Consider the following 13,682-nt stretch of genomic DNA (forward strand, 5'->3'; position numbering starts at 1 on the left):
CAAATTTAATATCATATGTATGGGGGAACCCACACAGACATGGAAATTCCAAAGACAGCAAAAATGAGGTATGTAGGTCATTCTGAACTAAGGAGAAAGGGTAGGGATTCAGATCTTCAAAGAGAAGGAATGCAATCCTCAGGGAGAATGGAAAGGAGTAATGTTTGGTAAACAAATGTTTGCTGGGTGTCAGAAACAATGGGACAAAGATAAGACTTTGATCAAGCAGGCCTTGCTATGTTCCTCCCTATCTTGCATTCCTGGTTCTTACCATAGGGTAGCTATGTATGGTGATAGCTCTCTTCCTGGAGCAGGTCCTCTATCTAAACTTTTAGGCATTTGTGGGGCAGATGAAGAGCTTTCCCTGAATCTATCTTTTCTTTAATACATTTCATTCTATAAGTCTATCTGCACATTTCTTTTGGATTTTTCCTAGAAAGGTCCTAGCATTTCTAATCTCCGTACTAATATCTTTACTTAAGGATTCTTTCTTAGCTGTGTGTTTAATCATTCTTATAATTATTCTGATTTCTTATTGAAAAACACCTAAAATTCTTAAATTGTGTTTTTATTCCTGTCTTCTGTATCTATCAAAGTCTACCATACAGTTTTTTTTTCTATATATTTATATGTCTGTATGTACCTACATATACTGGAAGAGGTTAGACATTCAATAGTTTCTTTTCTGCATTGCACTGTACATGTTAATATTTATGTTATTTATTTTCTTGCATTCATTCTTTATTTTACACATTTTGTTTCATTCTCTGTTTCTTGTTTTAATGTCACCTTGTTTTTTCCTAATAATCTGCTCTTCTTTGATATAGGTCAGGGACTTGTCAAACCGAGGATGTCAAATGCTTTTCTAAAATTACTCAGTTTTCTTGATGGAAGTGCCAAGAAAATTCAGTGATAAAGAGTCTTTTTAGCAAATGGTGCTAGGACAATTGAATATTCACATGCAAAAAGATGACATCGAACTCATACCCCACACCATACCCAAATAATATCTTAAAATGAATCAGAAACATAAATGTAACAGCTAATACAACAAAATTTTCTGAAGAAAATATAGAGGGAGATCTTCATGATTTCTAAGATATGATAGCAAAATATAAGTGATAAAATAAAAAATGATAAGTTACCTAAAAACTTTTGTGTTTCAAAAGATATCCTCAAGAAAATGGAAAAAAAAAACCACAGCATGTGAGCATGCAAGAACATATTTGCAAGTCATATTTCTAATAAGGGTTATATCTCAAATAGGTAAAGAATTCTTCCAACTCAATAATAAAAGAGGTAGATAATCCAATTAAAAATACCCAAAGGATCTGAATAGACATTTCTGCAAAGAAAATGCACAAATGGACAATAGGCACTTTAAAAAAATGAAAAAACAACAAAACAAACCCAACGTTAGCTCTCAGAAAAATGTAAATCAAAATGACAGTGAGGTTCTCATGCACTAGAGTGGATATAATAAAAAAGTTAGACAGGGGCGCCTGGGTGGCTCAGTCGGTTAAGTGTTGGACATTAGCTCAGGTCATGATCTCTTGGTTTATGAGTTTGAGCCCCACATTGAGCTCTGTCCTGACAGCTCAGAGCCTGGAGCCTGCTTTGGATTCTATGTCTCCCTCTCTCTCTGCCTCTCGCCCACTTGTGCTCTGTCTCTCAAAAATAAATAAACATAAAAAACATTTTTAAAAAGTCAGATAATAAGTGTTGGAAGATGTGAAGAAGTTGGAACCCTCATACACTGGTGTAAAATGGTACAGCTGCTTTGTAAAACAGTTTGGCAATTCCTCAAGACATTAAGCATTGAGTTAACATAGGACCCTACAGTTCTACCTTTTGGAATCTACCTAAAAGAAACAAAAAATGAAAATGTTCACATAAAGCTTTGTACATGAATGTTTATATTAGCATTATTCACAATAGCCAAAAACATTGAAGTAGTGCAAATGCACATCAACTGGATAAATAAAACACAATGCAATACTATTCAGAAAAAAGAAGCAATAAAAAGGAAAGAAGTGCTAATACATGATACAACATGCTTGCCTAATGCTGGGGGTAGGGGGATGGGGATGGAAAATAAGTGTATATGGGCATGTGATTTCTTTTAATAATGACATAACTGTTTTAAAATTAGATGTGGTGATGGTTGTACAACTCAGTAAATACAAAATATTTATTTCAATTTCACTCAATAAATTTTATGATATATGTTTTATCTGAATAAAACTATTAAAATCACCCAGATTTTTTTGTGTATAATGAGTTTTTAGTGATATACCATTTGTTTAATTTAATGTTCTTTCTCTTTCCTGAAATCCCCCTTCATAAACATTATGTTGATTTTTTTTACCCTCATCTTCAAACAGGGAGAGTTCTAGTCAACAGGCAATATGTAAGACTTGCCATAACTCTATCTCTAGTTAGCTGCTGATAAATTCTCTTCTCAGTTTATGCCTAGATATGGGGTTAAAGTACACAACTTTTAATAAAACATTCAAGAGAAGATATGTAATGAATATATTGGTTCCTTGATCAGAACTTATTTCTTGAGAAATTGATCTGAGGACCAAGAGAACAAACTGCACAACTAGAGGGTGAGGGGGGCCACATTGCAGAAGGTAGGAGGTGAGAAGACATGGTGTGTGGAAGAAATGGATTGCAGGTGCTACAGAGGGGAGGGAGCCCTGGTCATGGAGAGACAGAGAGAGAGAGAGAGAGGAACACACAGGAGATTGCACAAGGAAAACCCTTCCTCAAAGCCATCAACTGGGAAAACAAGAGGGGCTGATTTTCATGAGTTTTTACCAGTGGGGCTCAAAGACTGGAGTGTTAGAGGTCCACAGTGTGGTAGTATAGAGCCCCAAGGGTGCTACAGTGTGCTCCTGTGGAGAAGGAAGGCAGGTTACCTGGGGGCAGATGGTGCCATCTGAGGATCTCCTAAGACAATGGGAAAGACAGGTTCCCCCTTCCTGGAGCACTTCTGAGAGAGGTGGCATTGCCTCTCCAGGGACAAAGGAGCCTGTGGGCGCTATTTCCCTCCTTTGCACCTCAGCATAGGCGTAGAGACATCTGCTGGGGGCAGCTAACCAGGACACTGTCTCCTTAGTGTGCTTTGCACCAAACCCTATATTCCTGCTCTCTGGTGCAACTGCCTTTCTGTGTCAAACCTGCATTAATCCCAGCACAGCAAGACCCTCCCCCACAAGACCAGTGCAGGTCCCCATTACACCAGGTCCCTAAAGTTTGCAGTTCTTAAAACTCAACTGGCCTGCCTGGGATGAACCCCAAAGTGCACTGTGCTGGTCCAGGCAGGCAAACAACCTGGACATAGACACTATGAAAACAGTAATCTGAAAAACACCTAAGACGCACAAGGGGAAATTATTCACTCTTCTGGGAGGGCTTCCCTGACAGCAGCAAGCAATAACTCTCCTCTACAGGGACGAAGGAGCTGGCTGACACCATTTCTCTGGCCCACCCTTCATTATAAACTAACTTCAGTAAACAGCACAGTGCCAACACCAGCTAAATAACCTACTTCACCAAGTCCCTCCCCCTGCACTCTGCTGGTACTGCTTTTCTAGGGCAAGCATGCTTAACGACAAGTACTGTGGGCCCCTCCCCCAGAAGATCAGCACAACCCCCCACATGCACCATATCTACTGACCATAGAGTGCTGCAGAGCTTCAGCTGTAGTGAAAATCACATCAGGTCTCTTTTAACAAGCAGGCCAGAGCACACCTAGTTAACTCTGGCAAAGGTCCATACACTGCAGGCAAGGAAAAACTCTGCAGAGGACTAACCTGAGAGAGCAGCCATAACACAGCAACAGAGTTCACATAGCATACCTCTGAGACACTTCCTGAAGTGCCAGGCCCTGGACATTATATGACCTCTTCATAAAGCTATTACTCTCAGGAGCAAGAAATATAACAAGCTTTCCTAGCACACAGAAGACAGAGACCTAGACAAAGTGCCAAGATGGAGGAATTCATCCCAAAAGAAAGAACAAGAACAGGTCACTGCCAGGGATCTAATCAAAACATATATAAGTGATATGCCTAATTGAGAATTTAAAGCAGCAATCATAAGAATACTAGCTAGGCTTGAGAAAAGCATAGAAAACATCAGGGTTACTATTACCACAGAGATAAAAGAGCTTAAAACCAATCAGGCCAAAATGAAAAATCCAATAACAGATTTGAAACCAACTAGATGTAATGACCACAAGTATGGAAGAATCAGAGGAATGAATAAGTGATCTAAAAGAATTATGGAAATAATGAAGCTGAACAAAACAGGTAAATAAAAACCTTAGATCACGAAGTAGACTTAGGGAACTCGGTGATTTCATCAAGAGTAATAACATTCATATCATAGGAGTCCCAGAGAAAAGAAATAAAAGGGGGTAGAGGGTTTATCTGAGGAAATTATAGCTGAAAATTTCCCTAATCTGGGGAAGGAAATAGACTTCCAAATCCATGAGGTACAGAGAATTTCCATCAAAATCTACAAAAGCAGGACAACATCAAGATATTGTAGTTAAATTTGCAAAATATAAAGAAAAAAATCCTAAAAGCAGCAACACAAAAAAGTCCCTAACTTACAAGGAGAACCAATAAGGTTAGCAGCAAATCTCTCCACAGAAACTTAGGCCAGAAGGGAGTGGCATGATATATTCAACGTGCTGAATACGAAAAATATGCAGCCAAGAATACTCTATCCAACAAGGCTATCATTCAGAATAAAAAGAGAGATAAAGAATTTACCAGGCAAAAACTAAAGCAGTTTGTGACCACTAAACCAGACCTGTAAGAAATATTAAAGGGGACTCTTTGAGTGGGAAACAAAGACTAAAAATGACAAAAACTAGAAAGGAACAGAGAAAATTTCCAGAAAAAAAAGGCAAACCAAATAATTAAATGTCACTAAATTCATATCTATCAATAATTTCTCTGAATGTAAATGGACTAAATGCTCCAATGAAGAAACATAGGGTGTCAGAATGGATTAAAAAACAAGATCCATCTATATGCTGCCTACAAGAGACTCATTTTAGACATAAGGACACCTGCAGATTGAAAGTGAGGGGGATGGACATCATGCAAATGAATATCAAAAGAAAGCCAGAGTAGCAATATTTATTCCAGACAAACTAGATTTTAAACCAAAGACTATAATAAGTGATGAAGAATATCCCTATATCATAATAAAGGGGGTCTCTCCAAGATCTAACTATTGTAAATACTTATGCCCCCAACATGAAAGCACCCAAATATATAAAACAATTAATAACAAATGTAAAGGAACACAATGATAATAATACAATAATAGTAAGGAACTTTAACACCCCACTTCCATCAATGGACAGTTCGGAAAGTCAACAAAGAAACAATGCCTTTGAAGAACGCACTGGACCAAGTGGACTTAACAGGTATCCTCAGAACATTTCATTCTAAAGCAGCAGAATGCACATTCTTTTCAAGTGCACATGGGACATTATCCAGAATAGATCACATACTAGGTCACAAATCAGGCCTTAACAAGTACAAAAAGATTGAGATCATACCATGCATATTTTCTGACCAGAAGCTATGAAGCTTGAGGCTAACCACAAGAAAAAACCACAAATACATGGAAGTTAAAGTACATCCTAGTAAATAATGAATGGGTCATTTAGGAAATAAAGAAGAAATTTTAAAAATACACAGAAGCAAATGAAAATGAAAACATTTAGTCCAAAACCGTTGGAATCACACTGCAGCAAATGTGGTCATAGGAGAGAAATATATAGCGATACAAGCCTACCTCAGGAAACAAGAAAAATTTCAAATACACAACTTATCCCTACACCTAAAGGAGCTAGAAAAAGAACAACAAATGAAGCCTAAAGCCAGCAGAAGGGAAATAATATAGATTAGGCAGAAATAAATGATATAGAAACAAAAAATCCCTGTAGAACAGATCAATGAAACCAGGAGCTGGTTCTTTGAAAGAATTAATAACATTGATAAACCTCTAGCCAGACTTATCACAAAGAAAAAGCAAAGGACCAAAATAAATGAAATTGAGTAAGAGAGAAGAGATCACAACCAGCAGCACAGAAATACAGTTATAAGAGAATATTATAAAAAATTATATGCTAACAAATTGGGTAATCTGGAAGAAATGGATAAATTCCTAGAAACATCTAAACTACCAAAACTTGAAAGAAATAGGAAACTTGAACAAACCAATAACCAGCAAAGAAATTGAATCAGTAATCAAAAATTTCCCAATAAACAAAAATCCAGGACCAGATGGCTTCCCAGGGGATTTGTACCACACATTTAAAGAAGAGTTAATACCTGTTCTTCTCAAACTGTTCCAAAAAATATGAATGGAAGGAAAATTTCCAGATTCTTTCTAAAATGCCAGCATTACCTTGACTCCAAAACCAGACAAAGATGTACCGGCACAAAAAATAGACATGTAGATCAATGGCACAGAATAGAAAACCAAGAAATAGACCCACACTTATATGGTCAACAAATCTTCAACAAAGCAGGAAAGAATATCCAATGGGAAAAAGACAGTCTTTTCAACAAATGGCGTTGGGAAAACTGGACAGCAACATGGAAAAGAATGAAACTGGACCACTTCCTTACACCATATACAAAAATACATTAAAAATGGATGAAAGATCTAAATGTGAGATAAGAAACCATCAAAATCCTAGAGGAGAACACAGGCAGTAACCTCTTTGACATCAGCCATAGCAACCTCTTACTAGATATGCATCTCCTGAGAGAAGGGAAACAAAAGGAAAATAAACTATTGGAACTTCATCAAGATAAAAACTGCACAGTGAAGGAAACAATCAACAAAATTCAAAGGCAACCTTTGGAATAGGACAAGATATTTGCAACTGACATATCTCATAAAGGGTTAACATCCAAAATCTATAAAGGACTTATCAAAATCAACACCCCAAAATCAAATAATCTGCTTAAAAAATGGGCAGGAGACATGAATAGACATTTTTCCAAAGATATCCAAATGGCTAACAGACATATGAAAAGATGCTCAGCAACACTCATAGTCAGGGAAATACAAATCAAAACTACAATGAGATATCACTTTACACCTGTCAGAATGGCTAAAATGAACAACACAAGAAACAACAGGTGTTGCCAAGGATGAGGAGAAAGAGGAACCCTCTTACACTGTTGATGGGAATGCAAACTGGTGATGCCACTCTGAAAAACAGCATGGAGATTCCTCCAAAAGTTAAAAATAAAACTACCCTTTGATCTAACAATTGCACTCCTAGGTATTTACACAAAGGATACAAAATTACTGATTCGAAGGATACATGCACCCCAATGTTCATAGAAGCATAATCAACAATAACCAAATTATGGAAACAGCCCAATTTTCCATATACTGATGAATGGATAAAACAGATATATACAATGGAATATTAATCAGCCATTAAAAAGAATGAAATCTTGCCAATTGTCATGACGTGGATGGAGCTACAGAGTACTATGCTAAGCAAAAAAAGTCAGAGAAAGACAAATGCCATATAATTTCACTCATATATGGAATTTAAGAAACAGATGAACATGGTGGGGGGAAAACAATGAAGCAAACCAAAGAATAGATTCTTAACTATAGAGAACAAACTGAGGGTTGTTGGAGGGCAGATGGGCGAGGGAATGGGTTAAATGGGTAATGGGGTATTAAGGAGGGCATTTGTCTGATGAGCAATGGGTGTTGTATACAGTGTGACTCCCTAAATTCTATACCTGAAACTAATATTACACTGTATGTTAACTAACTGGAATTTAAATTAAAACTTAAAACTTAAAAAAAAAAAAAAGAAAAAAAAAATCTCTGTTTTGGATAGGTGTATCCACCCCCAGCTACTATTAGTTTTGGATGCTAAGAGCTGACAACTGCATCTTTACAAATTTTTTTAAGGTTTTGTTTTGTTTTGAGAAACAGAGAGAGAGAGAGACAGAGCACAAGCAGGGGAGGGGCAGAGAGAGAGGGAGACACAGAATCCAAAGCAGTCTCCAAGGCTCTGAGCTGTCAGCACAGAGCCCTATGCAGGGCTCAAACCCACGAATGTGAGATCATGACCTGAGCCAAGGTCAGACACTCAACCAACTGAGCCACTCAGGCACCACTGACAACTATATCTTTAGAGAATTGCTTCCACTTAAGTGGAGTTGCCACACCTGGGAACTTAGACCTATCCCTCTGCCCCCACACATACATTCACATACACACACCAGACATGGCCAGTGGCCACTTGTGTACTAAAATATGACCTCTTTGCCTCAAGGTAGGACCCACTGTATGCTACAAGTCATATTTCAGAGCTCCCTATGGGGCCAGGCTAATGTGAGTCTCTAGCCAATACCACATGCTTTGCTTCCATTTCCTGCTCTGTCCTGATTCCCTCCCTCCCTTTCTGAGAGCACTTCCTAAATAAATCACTTTCACAAGAATCTCTGTCATAGGTTCTACTTCTTAGGAATCCAACATAAGATTAGCAGTGTTTGTACCAGAACACCAGACCATAATCTCCTTCCTTAGTCTGTGTCTTTCTGGAAGAAAGGGTTAGAGACTATTCCCCAAGCAAAGGGATGATATTCAATATTTGATAACCTGGACACCAAGACATCTGAATGTACACAGACCCAATAAGAATGAATAACGGGTGTAAATAAAAGTAGAATATACTAAGCACACACTGGCTGACTATTGGCCCTGCTCCAGCATCTAGCAAAGCATGTAGAATCTTTGTCTCTCAGTAAGTATTTATTTTATAAATGAATTAATGGATAAGTGAGTGAATGAATGAATGAATATTTTTCATATGGAACTAAAGCACATGTTCCTGTGATTTACATATACTAGTCTTAGTTTCTATAAACCATTTAGCATCTATGATTGATTAATTTTTCCAGCGATAGCCGCAATAATTTACCTCATACTATTCTAGAACCTAGCCACTCCCACATCAAAATGTGGCATCCATGTGTTTCTCCACTGAATCCGGGCAAGACTTTGTGATTGTTGTGCCTAGTATGAGTAGTACAGTGTGGCCAAAGTGACACCATGTGACTTCTGAGGCTAGGTTGTAAAAGGTGTTATAGCTTCTGCTTGGCTGTCTCTCTTGATGTGCTTGTCCTTAGGATCCAGTCTCATCTGTGAAGAAGTTGTGGTCATACTGACAAGCCCATATGGAGAGAAACCTCAGGCCTGGTTGAGCTCCCAGCTGACAGCCAGCACCAACTTGTCAGTCATGTGGGTGGGCCTTCTTGGTCAGGTCTCCCCGCTGACAGCACATACAACAGAGATAAGCCTTCCCCACAGAACCCTGCCCAAATTGCAGATTGATGAGCAAAACAACTGATTGCCGTCTTAAGCCACTGTGTTGGGGTGGTTTGGTATGTGCCAATAGATTATTAGAATAAGATTTTAAATGAGGGAAAGGATAGGAAGTAAATGATGGCTTTTTAAAAACAGGAGAAGCCATGAATCATTTTAGTTGTTGTTCTTTAAGTAAGCTCTAGGCCCAACATGAGGCTTGAACTCACAACCTTGAGGTCAAGAGTCACCTGCTCTACCAATTGAAGCAGCCAGGTGCCCCACAATGAGTAGTTCTTTTCTTTTAATTTTTAATTTAGAAGTTTATTATATTTTATTAATTTGATAATAACCATTTACTATCTAGCATTCTTTGGGCTTCAAGTTATAAACCTAGTTCAAACTATATCAGGACAATATGGGGATTATTGGCTGTTGTAATTAGTGGTGGTGTTAAATGACCAAATCATTCAAAAGACATAAATGAAAGGGCCTGAAGAACAGTGAGAACCAGGGAATTGAAAATTGTTTGAACTCTCGTATCTCTTTTTTTCTCTACTTCCACTTTGTTCTCACCTATTGTTTCATCACAGAGCTTGGAATATTACTTCTGATGTCTCTTGACCCTCACAGATTATAGTCTTTGACTCCCATCACCTAAGAGAGACTGACTTTCTTAGTTACAGTTGAAAAATTCTGCAGAAAGACTTGGAGTGGCTGTCTTAGGTTAGATGCCTTTTCCTGCATAAATTGTCTATTGCAGCTGGTTGAGGAGCAGGTCATTATATATGTGTGGGTATATGTACCTATGTGTGTATATATCAACCAATCACCTATAAATCGATTATCTATACCTGCACTCACTACATAGGGGAATCTCATGCCTCTATCAATAATATGTTGGTGATTCCCAAACATTCCCAGACCTGACCTGACCCCAATTCCAGGATCTTATATCCAAATGTTTACTTATCGTTTTCACTTGAATGTCTAGTGGTGACTTAGTCAAGATAGGCTAGGTAGTAATTAATCCCAAAATTTCAGTGAATTAACATAACACATGTTTATTAGGTTGTGCAAAGTCTGTTGCAGGAATAAACAGTTCTTCAGGATGACTGTTCTTCGTGTGACTACTCAGCAGTGCAGACTGATGGAGCCTCCACCATCCTGCAATTGCGCTATCTGAAATATAGCGCCTCCTTGATCAGTGAGATGGAGTATGAGAATGCTTCTCCTGGGATGTGATACTATTATTTCAGTTTATGACCTGTTAGCAGGAACTGCTCACATTGTTTCACATAGCTTTCAGGTGATGGGGAAGTATAATTCTCCAGTGTGTCCAGGAGAGGAAATGTGGGTGAGTACTAGAAGTCTCTTTCACAAGAGGCACTCTTGAGAGGTTTCTGTTCCTACCACCTGCCCCCAATCTTTGCAGCATTAGTTATCACAATAAATGAGATCCATTCAGTATCTGAAGCCAGATATCCTAGAGTCATCCTCACCTTCCTCAGAGTCCACGTCAAATCTATCTGTATAAATGTTCAGTCCTGTCAGTTTTCTCTATGTTAAAAATGCACCCACAAAAAAAGGAAGTTTGTTGAAATGTTTCATATTAAAGGAGCCTAAACAGACATTACAACTAAACGCAATACTGGATCCTGTACTTGAGGGGAACCAATACTATAAAGGACATTACTGGCTCAACTGACAAGATTGGAATACAAATGGTAAATTAGATAAAATTAGATACTGTATCAATGTTAAATTTACTGAAGTTGATACTAGCACTGTGATTATGTAAGGGATGATCCTATGCTTAGGAAATATACACTGAAGAATTTAGAAGTAAGGGGCCATGATATATGATGCATACTACACTTTACCACCCAATACAATACAACCTACATCAAGCTACCACTCTCATTACCCTGATTCTAGTCTTGCACATCCTGTAGCCTCACAGCAGCCAATTTGAGCCTTTGAAAACATAAATCCGATGTCACCATCTGGCTCATAACCCCACAATGGCTTCCCATTGCATATATAATGAAAGCTAAAGACCTCTATAGTCCTATATCTTGCCCCTTGATTATCTTTTTGGCTTTACCTTCTATACTCACCCCATCCCTCGCTCTCTTCCTCAATCATCCTTTCTCTTTGAATTTGCCAAGCATGCTTCTGCCTCAGAGTCAGCACTTCAAATTTACATTCATTAATACCAAGATTTTTTCTAGTATTGTCAATATAAAAACCTTTGATGTTATTTAAAATGTGCAGTATTTTGTATTTTGTCATAGGATTAAAAAATAAATAAATAAGGCATAAAAACAAATGAAAACTCGATCATAGCTAGAAGCCAAAACAATATAGTAGCAATGAATCTGAAATTATAAACGATGAAAAGTAAACATTTTCATATCACAATCTTATTTTGGCTTAAACTGCCACAAATTTTAATACTATTATAAAGATGCCTTTTATTTCATCTTTTTAGAACTGATGCTTAAGAAGTTCTTATGGGAAAAGTCTGTATTTTTAATAAGCATTTATATTTCCTCATAATGAAAAAAGTCTATCCATGTATTCAATCTTACCCTATTGTGTTTTATTGAAGTTATTTGTTGGAAGAATAAGTGATTTCTCAAAGGAAACAAATTATATATTATGAATAGTAAAATAATCATATCTGAATGTTTCCATTGAATGTGTATTAATTTAATAAAATTGCACATGTAAGCAGCCCTTTATCAGTGTGCTACTATAAAGTCATAGGAAAGAAAACTACTTTTAAGGAATAAGAGGTAAGTGAATGCATAATCAGAATTTAATTTTGTGGAGGATTTAAGTGCATTCAAATTAGAAGCCAAAAATGGCATATCACAAAGCAGAAGGGCAAAAAGTTAGTCTTTTGGTGTTCTTGGCAGGAATACTGAAAATTAGAGACAAATTTTGAATCCCACATGAAATTGGTTCTTGCGGGAGGTTGAGGAAGGATAGAGTTGGGGACCAGAGGTGATTAGGAGGTCGTAGACAGAGATTTCCCTGGAACTCACTCTATTCTAATCTAACCGTGTTGAGTGATGGCCTTCCTTTATCATGTCTGTCTTTGAAAGATTACCTTTTTGTTTTTGTTTTCTTTTAGATACATGAAGTTATAGCTTCATTTCTCAAAGACACTAGATTCTTTGAAATGCTTTATTTTAAAAGTATCACAGTGGAACAGCTAAACATTTTTAGGGTAATGGCTCTGTGAAACAGGCTATATTACGTGAGCTTGTGCGCTCATCTCAAGAAGTATAGGTGAAGGATATACATTTCATTTTAAGTAATATGATTAAATGCTCAAGTAACATAATACCAAAAAATAAAATAAAATTCTCCATTTGTCTCTCTGCCTCTCTGTGAACCATGGTTTTGTTGTTCTTGTTTTTCCATAGTCTCCTAACATGTAAAATTACAAAAATTTTACCTTGTTGTAGTCATGGGTTCCAGTTTTAATTTTTTTAAGTTTTTTTTAATTTAAAGTGATTTTTAAATATAATTTTAATTAGTGAAAAATATGTCATCAAGTGAAGGCACAAAAATTAACCATATTTTCATTTGTGAAAATTTAGGAGGCATGTATACTTAGATTCTTTTGTAGTCTAGAAATTATTCATTTATTTTTTATTATTTTTTAAATGTTTATTTATTTTTTGAAAAGGAGACAGAGTGCAAGTGGGAGAGAGGCAGAGAGAGAGGGAGACAGAATCTGAAGGCGGCTCCAGGATCCAAGCTGTCAGTACAGAGCCTGATGCAGGGCTTGAACTCATAAACCGTGAGGTCATGACCTGAGCCAAAGCAGATGCTTAACTGACTGAGCCACCCACATGCCCCTGTAGTGTAGAGATTTTTTAGAAACCTCTTAGAGATTTCTAAACAGTCTGGTCAGTTTCTGTCAGTTTCATTTTGCACCTGATTATTTGGCCATGGCATGTTTTTTTATTCCCCTGTACCTGAGTCTCAGCCTTGTTTCTAAAAAAGGTACGCAAGCTCCTGTGGAGCAGAGCTTCTCACGTATTTTTTTCCTGATTCAGTCCTACTCCTGTGAGTAGGTGTCTTTTCATCTTCAGGTTCTTTTGGATGATGAGTAGATCTCCAGTTCTTTTGTTACTGTGTTCTGTACATCTACTGTGTTCTGTACAGGAGATTCCATCTGTTGTCGAATTTCCCATGATCATAACTGACATTAACCTTCTCTGACCATGATTGGGCTGCTCAGGTCCACTCCCCCAACTGTCTTGCCTGTGGATGGATGTTTA

The sequence above is a fragment of the Felis catus genome, chromosome B2 (genome assembly GCF_018350175.1).
Source record: "Felis catus isolate Fca126 chromosome B2, F.catus_Fca126_mat1.0, whole genome shotgun sequence".
Lineage (NCBI taxonomy): Eukaryota > Metazoa > Chordata > Mammalia > Carnivora > Felidae > Felis > Felis catus.